Genomic DNA, 9,837 nt, shown 5'->3' on the forward strand with positions numbered 1-9,837 from the left:
TTTTACACAATACTAAAATAAACTTATTGGGTACTTGCACATGTCATGAAAAAAACCCTCCCTGCAGAAGTACATTCTGACCAATGCTACCTCTGTCTTGTAAGAGAGAGTAGTTACATAGCAATAACTATGGTGGATTGATTCCTGTGTGTAGATAAGTTGTAAGTTTACCTGGGGGCAAAATCATGTACATTCGATGGAAATAATTAGTCATTGCTAATTAGGATGGGTGACAAGCATCTCATCCTTAAATAACCTTCTAAATAGCTAAATTGTGCCTGTTTCAGCTTCCTCTGAAAGGGAACCCATTGTAAGGTAGTATAAAGTATGTATGTAATGACACATATTGTATGTATATAATTCATGCTTATCCTATGTGTATATAACACAGGGGGGGGAATGTTCTCCCCAGCTAAAATTTTGCAATGGGAAACCTTGCCCAAATCATTCTTCTATTTGTTTTCTTATTTTAGCTATTTGTCAAGCTATACTATACTTTACTTTTTGCCTTAGTAGTTTTTAAAATACTCATCAAAGGTGTCTCAAAAACCTAACCAGTGTTCTGACTATCTGACAAGTGTTGACCGAGGGACCGGCTCCCCACTCACGGCCTCTCAGAGACGGGGACGGATGGTGCTAGCCACTGTGCTCGGTGGCAAAAACCACGATACCCAAACTCCGAGGATCCGATGATGAAAAGCCTTTATTCAAAGGGACAGAGGATTTTTAAGGCTCCTGGGGGAAGGCTCAGGAAGTGGGATGTGATTGGGTAAAGGCTCGGGGGGAAGGCGGTGGCTTGGGTACTCAGCTAGCCAATGGGAGAAACGGGAGGATCAAAACCCAATAGGAACCCAGGGATTGGGGAGAGACGGGTGAGATGACCAATGGGAGTAGGACAGAGGCGGGGCTGGCTCAGTGGGCAGGACAACATGGCGCTGTCCGGGGAAGCCGCGGGGGTGCTGCGTGGGGGGGAATAACAAAGCTTAAAGTGAAACCGTACAATAACAATCGCAAGTCCTAAGCTTAAACTGTAAGTGTCTCTAATTTGTCTAATTCCGGAGGGTTGCTGTTGTGGTGATCCTGTTCCCAAAGGTGTTCTTTCCACGTTTCGTAGTTAGGGCTTTCTCCCACAACTATTCTTTTTCTAATAAGTTAATGAGCCCATCAAATAATACCAGTGTGCACTACAGAGCAGGATGGAGATACTGAGCTGTTCCTGAACAAACTTGCTGCTGCCTTGGGTGCTCAGTTAGATTGCACTGTTTCATCAGGATATCCTGTGCAGAGAGTTCAGTGACAAAGTGCAGACACAGACACAGTGTCCATTGCTTTGGCCCTTTCTTAGCTTTCCAGTTCTTCTCATGTTCTGTTCTCTAAAACTCATTTACCATGGTTATACCAGACCACCTTGCAAAGCTCTTTTGCCAGCAGTTCTGTTCAAGCCCAAGAGTAGCAAAGTCCATGGTCTTTCTCTCCCTTTAGAGCCCTAGGTGCTGGCATCGTTCTGCCTGTGTGACAGGAAACAAAGGACTTACAGTAATTGATATTCAGAAAAAAATAGCTTATTCAACCTTTGCTTTGCAAATAAATCTTATTTGCCCTGTTTAATATTTACCAGTGGACATTTACTTAATATTAGAAAGCAAATCAAGAATAGGAAAGAAGCATTGTGAAAGGTCGGTCCAGCACAGTAAGTACCATATTGTACTTTCTTAAAAGTCTTTTAATTTATGTTGTGTGTGATCCCTGCTATTTAATGCACAGTATTTAATTCTGAGATTAATTTATTTTGTACAGTAATTGGAAATTATTTTAGGGTCTGAAAGCATGTTCAGGATGTTTGAAGCAGGATTCATTCAGTGATCTATCTCGTAGCTGTAGTGACAGGATGATTGGGACATGAAGTCCAAAATGACTACTCAACAGTCAATACCAAGATGCCTAAAGGAGTAAATTTAGTTGTAATCTCAATGTCCTGACTGTTCTAGGCTGATGCAGGAATAAAGATAGTTGCATTATTTCTCTCTAGTGTGCTTAAAGACCAGGTGACTTGCAGTTAAGAGGCCAGAAAGATAAATCAAATCTCTCTCAAAAGCAGATTGGGGGAATTATGAAAAGAATGCTTACCAGGCCAAAATGAATTACCAGTATTTAGAATGCTTTTTTTCCCAAGTCAGTGTTTTTATCCAGAATTTTATACATACTGAGCACAACTCCCATACTCAGCCCTTCTATAGCTTGTATAGGATGAGTATATAGCTGCTATGAACAATATTCAGACCATCTCTATTTTCCTGCAGGTCACTGCCCACGTCATGGATTTGAGTTTCTGTCATTTGAGATAATTTAGTGAGGAACTCTATGGAGAACATTATTCTCTTGTATATTTCATGGTTCTTTCCCTGAAAAGGGCAGAAGAGAGACTGTGGGGATGTGTAGAATTTGCTTAAGTCAGTGAAAGGAAGAGAAAATGTCATCAAATTACACATCCACAACAAGGCAGATTCCACTGTAGCTTTTCCTAAGCTCTCGAGTCTTGGGCTTCACAGCCTTATGGGTAGTTTGTGTGCAACAGAGAGAGCCAATAAACTTTCTCAATTTATCCTCAATTTGCTGAAACATTGAAATAATAATATAGGTCTTGAGTCAGAGCTGCTACGAAAGAGGCAGAAAGACATGAAGAGTTTAAGGGATGAGCATTGAGGTGGATTTTATTCACAGCTATAACTGTCTCTGCAGTGTTTGAAAACTAATGTCATAACAAGACCATGGGTAGTAGAGAAACATATCAGCAAAAGTTGGTCCCTCTACCAAAGTGCTTACCACATACATGAATGCCCACAGATGAACTCAGTCATGCACCCCAAAGCACTTAGGGAGTGCACTGAGGCCATGCTGGTCAGAGGCAAGAACTACTTCACACATAATACCTCACAAAAGCCTACACAACATTGATTCTTTCCTGTCAATGCCACATTACTATCATTCTTCCTTTGTTCATTGGTCACAAACTAAGAGAAATTACTAGACATAGACCATCCAGGAGGCCAAGTAGAAGAGTATTTCTAAATAGAAAAGTAATTTTAACAACTGGCATCCGAAACTCAGTATCTAGAACACAAAAACATTTTATGTAGGAAAGAAAAAATTCTCTAGATCTAAAAGTTGCTCTGTTCTTTCTTAACAGAACTCTTTAGAAGGACAATGAAGTCTGCATTGTATTTGTGTTTGTTACTTCTTGGACTTCAAGTCCAGGGTCAGCAGCAGGAACAACAAATACCCCATTCCCCAGAAGACCATTCCCAGGCTGAAGGTGAAAACCTGCCTCATGTCAAGATAGCCCCCAGCAACGCTAACTTTGCATTTAGGTTTTACAAGCAGGTCAGAGAGGAGGCAGGCAACAAGAACATTTTCTTCTCTCCTTTGAGCATCTCCACTGCCTTTGCAATGCTCTCCCTGGGAGCCAGATCAGACACACTCAGAGAGCTGCACAAAGGCCTTTTCTTCAACCAGACAGAGATGGAAAAGCAGGAGATACATGAAGGATTTCAGTGTGTCCTCCAGCTGCTGAATGAAATGACCCTCATCGAGAAGTCCAGTTGAACATGGGCAATGCCCTGTTCATAGATGATCGACTGAAACTTCTTCAAAAATTTTTGGATGATGTCATACATTTTTATTATTCTGAAGCTATTTCTAGTAACTTTCAAAATCCTCCAGAGGCTATAAAGGAAATCAATGAGTACATAGAAAGAAAAACACATGGCAAAATTGTTCATTTAGTTAAGAGTCTTGATCCAAACACCATGATGATTCTTGTTAACTACATTTTCTTTAAAGGTGAGTGACAAACACGAGTAGCAGTTATACATATAAGCTCTGGAAGTTCTAAGAAAAGTAATTTTTTTCAGATTGTGAACCTATCCTATCATTTAATTTAAAACACATCTTTCTATTTTTAAATTATATAGCTAAATATTTGAAAGCCAGGTATGATAAATCATTTTCTGTATGAGGAAAAAAAAAAGAAAAAAAAAAAGAACTGATTAATATCATATCAATTTTAAGCCAGGTTCAGAGCTGAAAATATTCAGAAAGTATGAGCTTGGGAACTTATGATCATGTGTTGAAAACCACAGGCTTCTGTGCCTTTCAACTGGCTGTGCAAAACATGGTCAAACATGGATGACAATTGCATGGTTGGAGTCCATGAAAAATTTACCATTGCTTTAACAGGCAGAGGCTCATCTCTTCTCTGTGGCAGCCCTCAACCTATATTTTCTTGTGTGATTTTTATTAAAACCATTGAAAGGAGGTAAAGTTTCTTTCCAAAGCATCCTTAAACTGAGATAGGCTTGTTGCTGCCTCTGCTGTTCAATTACAACGTTTTAAGCATCAACTAATGCTACATGCCTTTATTAGTCTCTTTTTTGAATTCTGTACTCATTCTTTTATCAAAAGGTTCCTGGGAAAAACCTTTCAGCAATTTGAACATGAGAGATGATGACTTCTTCTTGGATGCCAGGAATTCTGTTAAAGTCAAAATGATGCATCAAAACAAAGCCTTTAATATTCACAGGGATGAAAATTTGTCTTGCTGGTAGTAGAAATCCCCTACACAGGAAATGTTACTTCATTGTTTGTTCTACCTGATGAAGGGAAAATGAAACAGGTGGAAGATGCTCTGCTCAAAGAAACAGTGTCCAACTGGATGGAATCACTTAAAAAAAGGTAATATTTTAATTGTGGCTTGGCTTAAATATTTAACAGGCCAAAACTACTCATCTGGGAAAGGTAAAGCTTAGGATGTCACAATGAATTGCTAAGCACAGCTTTGAGGAACAAGCATTGCTTAGTTTCTTTAACTCAGGCAAGGAATCATGTGATTTCATAACTAAAGGCAACCCCCTCCTCAGCCCCCTTAGTCACAGCAGTGAGAGTGCTACCAATTGTGAGGATCCTGCACATGGGTACATTTCCCTCAGGAACTTGCCTTCAGTAGGAAGAATCTAGTTCAAAAGAAAATACAATTTATTTTTCTCCAGTCTGGATGATACTTTCCAGCCAGTCGCTTTCCTAGACTATCACTCTGTCCCTGCACCACTGATCAGGCTGTGGTTGGCGATACTGGTACCTCAGTTTCTGCTTCTCTAACATGGGATTTATCTCTGTCTTAGGAATCCAAACCTTAGTTCCACAGGTATTTGGGATGGGTGTATACCTGCCACAGCTACTACATCAAGGAATCTTGCAATAACAAACTCACATTTTTCATTTATTTTTGAAAAGAGAAATCTAACTGGACCTTCCAAAATTCTCTGGCTCCTATGATGTTAAGAGCTTGTTTGAGAAAATGGGTGTGACAGAGGTGTTCAGTGACCAGGCTGACCTCTCCGGAGTGGCAGAAGAAACCCTTCTGAAGGTTTTCAAAGTAAGTATGCAAACAAAGATGGTATTATGTATATAGCTTTTGTTATCTGAGCACTTCAGAATTTATATGGACAACAGACTTGTGGCACTGGGATAGCCCCATTTCACAAACAAGAAACGAATATACAGATAAACATATTTCTCCCGTGTCCTATGGGATATATGCTTTGTGTCCTGAGGGAAGTGATCCTTCCCCTCTATTCTGCACTTGTGAAACTACCTCTGGAGTACTAAACATCCAGTTTGAGGCTCCCCAACACAAGGGACATGTGGACACATGGGAGCAGAGTGAGTCCATTGGAGGGTGAGTAGGATGGCTATGTGGCTGGAGCACTGGATGTGTGAGGAGAGGCTGGGAGACCTAGAGTTGTTCAATCAGAAGAAGGGAAGGTGAAGGGGGGTTTCTTAGCACTGGCTACAGATACCTATTAGGAGGGTGCAGAGAAGGTGGACACAGTCTTGCAGATGCACAGTGATATGACAAGGGGCAACACACACAGGATAGAAAATAGGACATTCTGATCAGATATGTAAAAAAATTCACCACAAGGGTGATCAAAAACTAGTATGGGTTACTTAGAGAGTCTGTGAAATTTCCATCCTTGGAAATATTCAAACCCTGACTGATTAGACCCCGTGTAACCTTATCTAGTGTGAGGTGACACAGTGTGGCATTGGTTGCATTGGATGGCCTCTACAGGTCCTTCCATTATATATTGTTTAATGACTTGGTAATTCCTCATAATGAATAATGTCTTATATGGACATCTAGATTATAGATACAGGACACGTAAATAGAGGAAGGGTAGCAGGGACTCGAGAGGAAATTTTAGATGTGCTATGGACAATGAAGGAAGAAAGCAGAGGGCTGACCAAAGACAATGAAATAAGATCATGTGAATTCCTAAATATGAATTTTCTATACTTCCCATAGAAAGCCTTGCAAAGTCTTATCTGTGGGCTATGTTACAGAAAGAAAAACTATAAAGCTTGTCACTATTGTGCCTTTGCAGAAAGAATTTTTTTTACATACACAGAAATTGATGCAAAATGAAAACTTTCTTCTGTGTTCAATACTAAGGACAGAATCTTACTCTAAGAAACAACAGAACAATAAATGTCCTCTATGTTGCTCAGTCTTTGCAAGTAGCCAAGTTTGACTCCAACAGAATGTTGAAGAGAATTCTCCCTGAACTCAGAGCAGACTTTGCTTGTCTTGGAAGGGCTGGACATTAGTATTTTTTTCACACAAGTTCTACATTTATTTCTGGGATTTCTTTTAAAGATTACCTTCTCGCAGTGTTAAGGCAAGCAATTTTTTCCCCAGCTGGTTACCTCCCTTCTCTACCTACATTATAATCTTTGCTTTCCTTCCAGGCAATTTGCAAGGCCGTGGTCGATGTTAGAGAGAATGGCACAGAGGCTTCTGCAGTGACCATGGTAGAAATAGCACTAATGTCTCTACCGTTTCCTCCACCACTTCACATCACCTTCAACAGGCCCTTCCTGCTGATGATTATTGAGAAAACCACCCACAGCATGCTCTTCCTGGGGAAAATTGTGAACCCAACTGCTAGGGAAGACTAGGCCAGAGCACTTGTAGTCCCCAGTGCAGAGAAGAAAGCTTGTGTGCATCCCAGGAATTTCTTTGTAAGATGGGACTAGAATTGATCTGATCCTGAATAAATAAATAAATAAATAAATAAATAGTATGTCAAGTTTTTCTTTACTTAAAAACAGAGAGTTGGGTACAAACATGAGTAGGCCGTTTTCACAAAATGACTCAGGCCAAAGAGGCAGCCATGGGATCTTCAACGGACATTTTCCATGCACTTATCACTGCTGTCAGGGTTTTTTGTATGCAAATACAGCTTTCTACTGCTGGCTGAGAAACTCCCAATGCTTCCCATTGCCCATCCTCAGCTCACAAACCCCAAATCTATCCCTTTCAGCTGAAAAACCATCCTTTCCTTCCTTTTCATCCTTTCCTTTTCATCCCAGGAGAAGTCTCCTTCACCTTCCAGGGCTCAATGGCTAAGAAGGGAAATAGAGACATAGAGCTATTAAACTTTTCCTCTCCTAGATGGTGGATGCTCCTTGGTAAAGAATAAACATCTTTCTTCCAGCTTGGCAACTACCCCCTACCCCCTACCAGCTCCAACCCTCGCTCTGTTCCGCATTCCTCCATAGTTGCTCCAGAATAAGGGGCCAAACTTTTCTGGCAGGGCAAGAATTTAGCTTTTGTGTCTATGAAAGTTGAATATAATTATTCAAATTATCATCCTTTGTAACGGCGAGGCCCTTGTATAACAAGGAATAATGATGCTCCTCGTGGTGGTGTGGACAAAGAGACTTTATTTCAAAATTCCCACTCCTTATATCCCTGTTTACCATGTGACTTCTTCTGCCAATAGAGTTATATGTGACCGCGCATGTTCTCTCGGGCCTACTGCCCTGGCACATCCCCCATGCCTTCAGACACGCCTCCCACAATCCTTAATAGTCTTGTGCGTGCAGAGTAAAGCATGGGATCCCTAGGAGAACAGGATTTGGCAAAATGCAAACAGAGGGTTTTGTTTGGGGGTCATGTCTCCATTGTCCACCTGCCAGCTGATCCTGTTCACTTGCTTCAGCAAGCTCAGGTTGATCAGTGCTTCCAGGAGGTTTCTTGCCATTAAGCTGATGTTGAGGGTACAGAAAGGTGACTTGGACACCTTCCTGAGTGCTGAGTAGGCAGAAGCCAGTGTTACCAGCAGCACCATGTGATGGAGAGCTGCGTTGCAGTATCAAATTTAATTAATTAATTAATTGGCAATTAAAAATAGAGTAGGATAGTAATAAGCAAAGATATGATTAAAAACGCCTTCCCCCCAACCTGCTTTCTTCTTCCCAGGCTCAATTGCACTCCTAACTCCTTTACTTCCTCTGAATGGCACAGGAAAGGGGGCATGAGAGTATGGGAATTGCAGTCAGTTTACAAAGCTTTGTGTCTGCTGATCATTCCTCCTCCCAGACTTCCCCTGCTCCAGCATGATGTCCCTTCCATATGCGACAGTCCACGAGTGCTTCAGGCGTGGGTCTTTCCTACAGGATACAGTCTATCACGAGCAGACTGCTCCAGCATGGACTCGTCTCCATGGGGCTGCAGTTCCTGCCAGGACCTCTCTCCAGAGCTGGCTCTCCATAAGCTACAGCTTCCTTCTAGGACCCATACACTTGCTCTCATGCGGGGACCTCCAGGGCAGCAAGCAGTGTGAGTTTCTCCTCTACCGCAGTCCTCCATGGGCTGCAGGGGGACATCCTGTCTCGCCAGGGTCTTCTCCAGGGGCTGCAGGGGAATCTGTGCTCCAGCACCTGGAGCACCTCCTTCGCTTCCTTCTGCATTGACCTGACTGACTGTGGGGCTGCTTCTCTCACTTGTTTTTTGAGTTCTCCCTCTCAGAGCTGCTGCACAATGTTTTTTACCCTTTTCTCAAATATGCTTTCCCAGAGGTGCCACCATCTTGGCTAAGGGGCTCAGGTGTATTCTGTGATGGGTCTGTTAGAGCCATCTGGAACTGGCCCTTTCCAGCACAGGACAGCCCTGACCTCTTCTCACAGAAGCCACCCTGCAGCCCCCTCTGGCAGCACCTCTGCACAGACACCCGGCACACAGAAATCCCACCCTCATATGAGGTTCACTATGGATAATGCGATTTAGTGGATGGGTAGAACACTTTGATGGTGCTAATGAACTACCAGGAGCTCTGGTTAGGCTCCCTTCAGAGCATCCTCTCAGCATCGAGCTGGAGAGCACTCCTCAAACACAGCCTGAGCTGAGTGCCTCTCCCTCCCCCCGCGACCCCACCTCTGGGGTTTCCAGCCTCAGCTCTGCTCTCCTCCCTAGGAAAAGCTGGAATCAAACAATCCTTGAGCAGGCCTGGGGCTCCCTGACACTGCTGGAGGGCTGTGGCTTCTGCATAGGCTGGGTCAGAGCTGCTAAATTCTTTTCCCATTGTGGTTTGGTTTGGGAGAGCCCTGACAGGTCATATGGCTGAGAGAAAACCATAGTGTGTGTATTTGCAGTGAAAGATAATAGAGCCTTTCATGTGAGCAAGCAAAGACCTTTTCCCAGTCCTACGGGCAGAAAAAAACCCAACCTCTAGCCAACCTATTCACACAGACCTAAAGACTTGCTTAATGAAAAATATTTTCTCTATAATCAACTCCTTGTCTCCAGAGTTTAAAGACAGAAACCCAACAATGCTCCATGGAAAATCTGAGTCACCTATACCTGTCTAGCTCATTTTGTCTCTCAGGAAAATAAAATCAATTGTTTCAGCACTGCTTGAAGGGGCAAACGTCTGCTGTTGGAGCCAAGCCAAGGATTTCAGCGTTGCACAGCACGTTGTAGCACAAGCTACAAGT

The 9,837-nt window shown here is 42.5% G+C and overlaps 1 pseudogene; it reads left to right on the forward strand.

Annotated features, from left to right (window-relative positions):
• The first annotated feature begins 334 nt into the window (after nt 1-334).
• LOC113944725 lies at nt 335-7,131 on the forward strand (annotated as a pseudogene).
• Nucleotides 7,132-9,837: the final 2,706 nt, after the last annotated feature.

Source organism: Corapipo altera, unplaced genomic scaffold (assembly GCF_003945725.1).
Source record: "Corapipo altera isolate COAL_440 unplaced genomic scaffold, ASM394572v1 23, whole genome shotgun sequence".
Taxonomy (NCBI): Eukaryota; Metazoa; Chordata; class Aves; order Passeriformes; family Pipridae; genus Corapipo; species Corapipo altera.